Here is a 10,198-nt window from a genome sequence, read left to right as displayed (position 1 = left end):
ATCCAATCTTTTCAGTGAAACTGATTTTACTAAGGTTAAAAAGAAAAGTCCAGTTTCCAATCCAATAGGCACTTTTCAGTATTAGTTTACTTGACTTATTTCTGGGATATGTGGGGTTTTGACCATTCTTCTCCAGAGGATTAGAAAGATAGTATAGAAAGTAAGGTCTATGTAGAGAACACATTAAACCTCTCCTCAACACAGTAGGGCAGTGATTTATTGAGTGCCTGTTATGAGCAATTTGTAATTATTTCTCAAGCTTACAACCATGCTGCAGAAAAGCTGTCATCACTCCCATTTTACAGATGAGAAAACTGACCTAGGTTAAGTCATTGGTTCAAAATCAAACAGATAGTAGTAATTGGAGGAGCTGAGATTCAAACCCAATGATGAGAGAATGAGCCAATTAGCACTGAAAGAGTCAAAGTATTGAGCATTCCTCAGTCAGAAATGCTTCTTGAAAGAAATCTACCTATTTAAAAGCTTTGGTGGGGTTCAAAACGGAAATATGAATACACACATTTTACTCCACTCTCTGGCAAAATATCATTAAACGGGCCAAAGGAACATAATTAGAGGTGAGAAAATAAATATGCAGGAAATAGGGAGTGGTGCTTTCCACTTCCTAGAAATTACAAGTGCTTTCTGCAGGATGCACTGGGGACATACATGCATGGACTGAGCAGGTCGGTGGGGCTGACCAAGAACACTGGTCACATTCCATCACCGTCTCCTGGCTCAATGCTGGGCTGGAGGTGAGAATGAGCCATGGAACCTCTAGACGTTTATCAGAGCAAGACATCTACCCAGGTGCACCTGCCTGCCTCATTCAACCTGCATGGTGACCGGGTGAGGCAAGGACCCTATTTCACCAGCTTCTAACACAGCCTGGCCCCAAGAAGGGACAGAGTCAGGGCTTGACTCTCCTCTGGTATTCATCCCATTTATGCCTGGGAGGCCAACCGCTTACTCAATTGGTGCAAAGGAGTCCAAAGAGTCCTTGTCTTCTAGGATTCTCAGTCTTTTGTGGAGTGCAGAATAAACTGAGCTCTGACAATGGCAGGGAAGCCCCCAAGGGCAGGGCACGCCCAGAGGGAGTGACTCTGTGTGTGAGGGAAAGGGGCCTCCTGGGAAAAGGTGCCACTGTGCTAGGCTGTAAGTAACTGTGACCCTGAGTGGAGGGAAGCTCTGAATGAATGGGAGTATACGAAGAGGACACGAGTTGCTGGGACAAGGGAAGCAAGTACTTGAGAAAAGGGGAGCGACTGGGCAATACTCCACACCCACGCATACCCTGAGGGGGCACGCTTCCAGGCGTGTGAGGGAAGTTTGCTGAGAGGTGCTGAGCAGGAGCGTGGTCAGAGCAGTGTTTTCCCATGCTTTGGAAGGTTCTGGGATATTCCTGAGTGCCCTGGCAGGAGTCATCATGGGGGTAGTTCAGGGGAGAAGTAGGGATTGCAGCTCTTTATGGCAGAAGGAAACTTCCTATCAAGACAGGAATAATGTAGCCTTGTACTGTATCTGAGGTGGTGGATTATGGTACACCCCAGGGTCTCAACAAACAGGACCGAAAAGGAAAACCGTCCTGCTAGTACTCACTGAGCACCAGTTTCCCCGGTTGTAAATGGGGAGGTGTAATATATCCTCCATCATGTGGTAACTGTGTAATTGAGCCTGGCATGTACAATATAAACTCAGCAACTATAAATGGACTCATTTTTTTGAGCTATTCGTGTTCCAAATCCAATGCTTCTTCCTCTATTCAACAATGACCTCTTCTGGGAAAGCAAACAAGCAGAGAAACAAATTTAAATTTCTTTTGTATAACATCTTAAAATTTGCCAATTTCCTTTTTCCTACATCTTTGGCCATGCTTTCTCATGCCATCTCATTCCACGGTTTTGTACATGTTATTCCTTCCATCTGAAACACCCTTCCTTGTCATCTCCCCAAATGACTTATCCTTCAACACTCAGCTCAGTTGTCACTTCTGCCCCTGCCTCTGGTCTGCACGTCCCTCCATGATCCACCCTCTCATGGTGTACCTTCATCCCGGATCACAACCGTCTAGACATCAGTCTCCCTCACTAGACTGTGAGCCCCTGAAGACGGGGGCTGTGTTTACTTTCTTTTTTTACCCAGCGCCCAGAATGTAGTAAATCTGAGCAAAGGTTTATTGAAGATTTGTCTTGAAGGAGAATCCATGACATATTGGAAGAAAATGCATTTTTAACCAATCTTGGCATTGAGTCACTGTGCACTCAAGAAAAAAAAAAAAAGAGAGAAGTTCTGAAATTAGATAAACTCTCATGATTCATTCATTTAAACAATTTTTACCCCTGAGGACTTCTTTATTGGGCATTGGTCCAGGATCTGGGATGCAAAGGTGAGAAAGAGAGTCAGTCAGTCAGTGTCTGCACCCACACCAAAAGAGTGTGACATCAGGGCTCCACATCAGGTATTCAGAGGGAGGAGCCACGGACCTTTCACCCACAGTGAGGTGCTGGGATTGTCTTCAGATACCTGAGGCTTGTAGCTGTCCTCTGACACTGTGTCGTAGACTGGATAGGGGCGTAAAGAACTGTTGGATTCGGGCCCCTGTAATATGTGTAGAAATAGATGTAGAAAGAGCAGCAGCAGTCCAGGGGTCAGGAGACCCAGGTTCTTGTATGAGGCTTGCTATCAAAAGTTGTGTAACTTTGGGCAACCTGCTCCCTCTCCTTCGAGAGAAGTTTCAAACTTTTGTAAGTTTCTGCTTATACAAAAAGGGGTGGGATGAGATCATCTAAGGTTCCTTCCAGAAAGCTTCGGTCTATGACAGCTTGAAGCAGGTCCTGAAATCCATCGGCAGCAGCGCTTTGATTGCAAAGAAACCCCGTGGCCTGCAAATTGGGCCTTCCCTGTTCCCAGCTGTGCGACTGGCATCTAACCAATATGGTCACAGCATCTGGTTTAGAGCACCAGTGCACAGCCTTGGAACTGTCAAACCTTTACTGCTGATCAGTTAAAGCCATCTTAATGTCTAAATGAAAGTCCATGAACTAGACCAACCAATTGGCCTCAGAAAGGAAGGGGAGGAAATCTGAGCACAGGGAGGTGAGTCTGTTTATTTGTTTCTTAATTCTAATTAGAGAAAAGAAAAGAGTGTCAGGAGTCTTTAGTGATTCACATCTTAATAGCCTGGTTATAATTTATTAATCCCTTTCATCAAATTTTCAACATCCCTTTCCCCAGGAGTCTGAGTGACTCAGATGTATTTATTGTTTGTAGGTGGGGTATCATTAAATATTTGGCATCTCCTAAAGCTGGTTGGGAAACTGGATTATATACCACGTGAAGGCAAACTGTTTCTGAAGGGAGAGGCATGAGTAGGTAAAACATTGGGCAGAATGAGTGATACGTGCAGACACACATAGGTTTATTCTTTCAAATATTGATGACCTCATATCTATCTCTAATACTGACAATGCAAGTCTGCTATTTTACTTTCTCCTGTAATTTTCCCTTACTGGCCGATCCAGTGATTCTCCTTAAAGTGGAATACCAGCACTAGTGGTAAATGTATCATGCTTTTAAAAAATTATATATATTATATGTAGTGTGATGATTACCACAATAAAGTTAGTTAACACATCCATCACCTCAGATAGTATCCTTTTTTTTTTTGGTGGTGAGAACATTTAAGATCTACTCAGAAAATTTCAAGTATGCAAAACACAGTATTGTTACCTACAGTCACCATACTGTATATTAGATCCTCAGACCTTGTTTATTTTATAACTGAAAGTTTGTACCCTTTGACCAACATCTCTCCATTTCTCCCATCGCCCCAGCCCCGGGAACCACCATTCTACTCTGATTCTATGAGTTCAACTTTTTTAGATTCCACATATAAGTGAGATCATCAGTATTTTTTGCTTTTTGCCTGACTTATTTCACTTAGCATAATATCCTCTGGGTTCATCCATGTTGTCGCAAATGGTAGGATTTCCTTCTTTTTTTTTTTAAGACTGAATAATATTCTATTGTATATGCATACAGCACATCTACTTTATCCATTCATCTCCTGATTTCCATATCTTGGTTCATGTGAATACTGCTGCAATGAACTTGAGAGTATAGACATCTCTTCAAGATAGTGATTTTGTTTCCTACAGCTATTTACCCAGAAGTGGGATTGCTGGATCACATGGTAGTTCTATTTTTAATTTCTTGAAGAACTTCCATACTGTTTTCCTTAATTGCTGTACCAGTTTATATAACCACCAACAGCAAGCAAGGGTTTACTTTTTGCCACATCCTTGCCAACGCTTGTTATCTCTTTCTGTTAACGGCCATTCTAACAGGTATGAGGGGATATCTTGTGATTTTGATGTTCATTTCTTGATGATTAGTGATGTTGAGCACATTTTCATGTACCTATTGGGCATTAAGAAATCTTCTTGGACAAGTGTCTATTCAGGTCTTTTGCCTATTTTTAAAATTGGATTTGTTTTTTATTTATTGAGTTGTATGAGTTCCTTACATATATATATATATATATATATATATATATAAATATATACTTTTTTTTTTTTTTTGGCTGTGCTGGGTCTTCGTTGCTATGCGTGGGCTTTCTCTAGTTGTGGCAAGTGGGGGCTATTCTTTGTTGAGATGCGTGGGCTTCTCACTGTAGTGGTTTCTTGTTGCGGAGCATGGGCTTTAGGTGTGCGGGCTTCAGTAGTGGTGGCATGAGGGCTCAGTAGTTGTGGCGCACGGGCTTAGTTGCTCCGGGGCGTGTGGGATCTTCTCCGACCAGGGATCGAACCCGTGCCCCCTGCATTGGCAGGTGTACTCTTCACCACTACACCACCAGAGAAGTCCTATATTTTGCATATAAATCCCTTATCAGGTATATGTTTTGCAAATATTTTTCCCATTCTTTAGGTTGCCTTCTCATTTCATTAATTTTTCCTTTGCTGTGCAGAAGCTTTATTTTTTCATGTAGTCCCACTGTTTACTTTTGCTTGTGTTGCTTCCGCTTTTGATGTCATATCCAAAAAACTATTGCTAAGACCAATGTCAAGGAGGTTTTCTTCTATGTTTTCTTCCAGGAGTATTCTTTTTTAAAGATTTTTATTTATTTATTTATTTATTTTGGCTGCACCAGGTCTTAGTTGAGGCATGCAGGATCTTCATTGTGCCATCTTTTAGTTGCAGCATGCGACTTCTTAGTTGCAGCATGTGGACTTCTTAGTTGCAGCATGTGAACTCTTAGTTGTGGCATGCATGTGGGATCTAGTTCCCCGACCAGGGATTGAACCAAGCCTCCAGGCCACCTGAATTGGGAGCGTGGAGTCTTACCCACTGGACCACCAGGGAAATCCCTCTTCCAGGAGTCTTATGGTCTCTTACATTTAAGTCTTTAATCCATCTGAGGTCTGTAACTTAGGGATTCAGTTTTATTCTTTTGCATGTGAATATCCGGTTTTCCCAGCACTATTTATAGAAGAGGGTATCCCTCCCGCATTGTATATTTTTGGTGCCTTGTCAAACATTAGTTGACCATATACATGTGGATATTTTTCTGGGCTCTCAATTATGTCCATTGGTCTGTGTCTGTTTTTACACCAGTATGATATTTTGATTACTGTAGCTTTGAAATATAGTTTGAAATCAGGAAGTGTGACACCAACAGTTTCATTCTTTCTCCTCAAGATTGCTTTGGCTATCTGGGGCCTTCTGTGGTTCCATATGGATTTTAGAATTGTTTTTTCTATTCCTATGAAAAATGTCACTGGAATACTGATAGGGATTGCATTGAATCTAGATTGCTTTGGGTAGTATGGGCATTTTAATAATGTTAATTCTTCCAGTCCACGAACATGGGATAACTTTCCATTTCCGTCTTCTTTAATTTTTTCATCAGATCTTTCACCTTCTTGATTAAGATTATTCATAAGTATTTTATTTTAAATGAGATTTTTTCTCTACTTGCTTTTCAGATAGTTTGTTGTTAGTGTATAGAAGTGCAACTGATTTTTGTTATGTTGATTTTTTATCCTGAAACTTTACTGAATTTGTTTATAAGTCTAATACTTTTTGGTGGAGTCTTTAGAGTTTTCTACATATGAGATCATGTCATCTGCAAACAGAAAATTTTATGTCTTCCTTTCCAATTTGGATATCTTTTACTTCTTTTTCTTGCCTAATTGCTCTGGCTAGGACTTCCAGTACCAAGTTGAATAGAAGTGGTGAGAGTGGGCACCCTTGTCCAGTTCCTGATCTTAGAGAAAACGCTTTCAGCTTTTCATTGTTGAGTATGATATTAGCTGTGGGCTTGTCATATATGGCCTTTATTATGTTGAAGTATATTACTTCTATATCTAGTTTTTGAGAGTTTTTATCATGAAAGAATGTTGAATTTTGTCAAATGCTTTTTCTGCATCTATTGAGATGATATGATTTTTATCCTTCATTTTGTTGATATGATCTATCATATATATTAATTTGTATATGTGGAAATGTCCTTACATCCTAGGAATAAGTTCCATTTGATCATAATCCTTTTAATGTGCTGTTGAATTCAGTTTGCTAGAGTTCAGTTGAGAATTTTTACATCATGTTCATCACGTTTATTAGCCTGTAATTTTCTTTTCTTATAGAGTCCTTATCTGGCTTTGGTATCAGAATGATACTAGCCTCATAAAATGAGTTTGGAAATGTTTCCTCCTCTTCAATTTTGGAAGAGTTTGAGAAAAATTGGCATTAATTCTTGTTTAAATGTTTGAATTATTTAGAATTCACCAGTGAGGCTGTCTGGTTTCTGCTGGGAGGTTGGGAGGTTTCTGATTACTAATTCAGTCTCCTTACTTATTATTGGCCTGTTCAGATTTTCTATTTCTTCATAATTCAATCTTAGTACATTGTATGTTTCTAGGAATTTAAGCATCATCTCTTCTAGATTATCTAATTTGTTGGTGTATAATTATTTATAGTAGCCTCTTATGATCCTTTGTACATCTGTGGTATCAGTTGTAAGTCTCTCTAATTTATAATTTTATTTATTTGGATCACTTCTCTTTTTCTTCTTATTCTAGGTAAAGGTCTGGTGGTTTTTATTATCTTTCAAAAACAAACTCTTAAATTTCATGGATCTTTTCTACTGTTCTCCATTTCACTTATTTCTGCTCTAATCTTTATTATTTCCTTCCTTCTATTAACTTTGGGCTTAATTTGGTCTTCTTTTTCTAGTTCCTTGAGGTGTAAATTTAGGTTATTTATTTGAGATCTTTTTCTTTTTTTCTTAATGTAGGTATTTATAAATATAAGTTTTCCTTTTAGAAGTGTGTTTGCTGCATCCCATAACTTTTGGTATGCTGTGTTTCCAGTTTTGTCTCAAGATATTTTTTGATTTTCGTTTGATTTCTTTTTTAACCCATTGGTTGTTTAGGAGTATGTTGTTTAATTTCCATGTATTGTGAATTTTCCAATTTTCCTCCTGTTATTGATTCATACCATTGTGATTAGAAAAGATACATGATATGATTTCAACCTTCTTGAGTTTGTAAAGACTTATTTTGTAGCCTAATATGTGCTCTATCCTGGAGAATATTCAGTGTGCCCTTAAAAATCATGTGTATTCTATCTATACACGTCTGTTAGTCTCATATGGTCTATAGCATTGTTTAAATCTGCTGTTTTCTTATTAGTTTTCTTCTGGATTATCTATCTATTGTTGCGAGTGGGATAATAAAGTCCCCTACTATTATTGTATTGTTTTTTTAATTTCTCCTTTTGGTTCTGTTAATATTTGCTTTACATATTTAGGTGATCTGATGTTGTGTGACATAAATATTTACAGTTGTTATATCCTTTTCATGAATTGGACCCTTTGTTATTATACAACTGACCCTTGAACAATGCAGGTGTTAGGGGCACCAACCCTCTGTGCCATTGAGAATCCACATATAACTTTACAGTAAGCCCTCCATATCTGCAGCTCTGCATCCACAGATTCAACCAACTGTAGATCATGTAGTACTGTAATGTATTTAGTGAAAGAAATGCACATATAAGTGGACCCATTCAGTCCAAACCCACGTTGTTCAAAGGTCAACTGTAGGGCTTCCCTGGTGGTGCAGTGGTTGAGAGTCTGCCTGCCGATGCAGGGTACACGGGTTTGTGCCCTGGTCCGGGAAGATCCCACATGCCGCAGAGCGGCTGGGCCCGTGAGCCATGGCCGCTGAGCCTGCGTGTCCGGAGCCTGTGCTCCACAACGAGAGAGGCCACAACGGTGAGAAGTCTGCGTACCGCAAAAAAAAAAAAAAAGTCAACTGTATAATGACTTTTTTTGGTCTCATCATCATTTTTGACTATTTTGACTATACCATATCAGACGATTTTGTCTGATATAAGTATATCTATTTCTGATCTATTTTGGTTCCCACTTGCTTGGAATATCTCTTCCATCCCTTCACCTGTATGTGTCCCTAAAGCTACAGTGAGTTTATTATAGGCAACATACCATTGGCCTTGTTTTTTATCCATGTGGCCATTCTGTGTCTTTTGACTGGAGAATTCAGACCATTTATGTTTAAAATAATTATTGATAGGTAGGACCTACTATTACATTTTGTTCATTGTTTTCTGACTGTTTTGTAGTTTCTTTCTTCCTCTTTTGCTGTTTTCCTTTGTGATTTGATGACTTTTTGTAGTGGTATGCTTTGATTTCTTTCTCTTTATCTTTTATGTATCTACTACAGGCTTTTCCTTTATGGTTACCATGAGAATTACATAAAATATCTTATGGTTATCCTGCTTTAAGCTGAGAACAACTTAACTTTGCATACAGAAACTCTATATTTTTATTTCTCTGCCCCCTCAAATTTTAGATTATTGACATTAAAATTTATGTCTTTTTATATTGTGTATGCAATAACAAATTATTGTAGTTATAGTTATTTTAATACTTTTTTAACTTTTATACTAGAGTCGAAAGTGATTTATGGACCATCATTACAATATTAGAGAATTCTGATTTTTTTTTTTTTTTTTTGCGTTATGTGGGCCTCTCACTGTAGTGGCCTCTCTCGTTGCGGAGCACAGGCTCCGGACGTGCTGGCTCAGCGGCCATGGCTTATGGGCCTAGCCACTCCGCGGCATGTGGGATCTTCCCGGACCGGGGCACGAACCCGTGTCCCCTGCATCGGCAGGTGGACTCTCAACCACTGCGCCACCAGGGAAGCCCGAGAATTCTGATTTTGATTATATATTTACCTTCACCAGTGAGTTTTACACATTCATATGTTTGTCTGTTTGTTTTAAAAGATTTTTTGAGGTGGACCATTTTTAAAGTCTTTATTGCATTTCTTACAATATTGCTTCTGTTTTATGTTTTGGTTTTCTGGCCGTGAGACGTGGGATCTTATCTCCCTGACCAGGGATCGAACCTGCACCCTCTGCTTTGGAAGGCGAAGTCTTAACCACTGGACTGCCAGGGAAGTCCCTACATTCATATGTTTTTATGTTGTTAATTAGTGTTCTTTCATTTCAGCTTGACGAACTCCCTTTAGTATTTCTTGTAAGACAGGTCTAGTGGTGGTGAATTCCCTAAGCTTTTGTTTGTCATGCTTTTATTTATTCTGTTCTCTTCACCTACAAAGAACCAAAATATGTGGCAACATTATTAAGGCTCTATCATTATTACAGAGCAGGAATGGACCTCAGGAGTTATTTTAAAGATGAGGCCTGGAATGAAATGATTCAGAATCATAATTCTAAAGACGGAAAGGGACCTAGTGTGTCTATCCTCTTTTGAGACTATAAACTCTTCTACAGAATTTCCAATAAAAGTTGACCTATCTTGGGTAGTCTCCCTTCAGAGACAGAGAGCTTACCATCTTCTGAGGCAGTCTTTCCACCATGAGAGCTTGACTATTAGAAAGTTCTTCCTCAACCAGCTAAAATCTTTCTCCCTTTAGCTTCTTCTCTGTGTTTTTCAGTTTTCCCCCTGGTGAGCAATAGCAGACCCAGATGGTGGATGGACCCAGAGTGGGAAGAATCCTGAGAGAAGGACAGCCAAGTTTGACACAAACACCAGCAATCCCAGGTATGTCTGCTTCAGATGGGATAATTCCCTAGATACAGTGGATATTAACTAATCATATGGCTTGCTCTGATTAGAAAAAGGGATCCCTTTGTCTAGCCTAGTTTACTG

Source organism: Aethalodelphis obliquidens, unplaced genomic scaffold, assembly GCF_003676395.1.
Source record: "Aethalodelphis obliquidens isolate GAN/ISIS:26980383/991018 unplaced genomic scaffold, ASM367639v1 scaffold7, whole genome shotgun sequence".
In the NCBI taxonomy this organism is placed as follows: Eukaryota; Metazoa; Chordata; class Mammalia; order Artiodactyla; family Delphinidae; genus Aethalodelphis; species Aethalodelphis obliquidens.
This window is presented reverse-complemented; position numbering follows the sequence as displayed.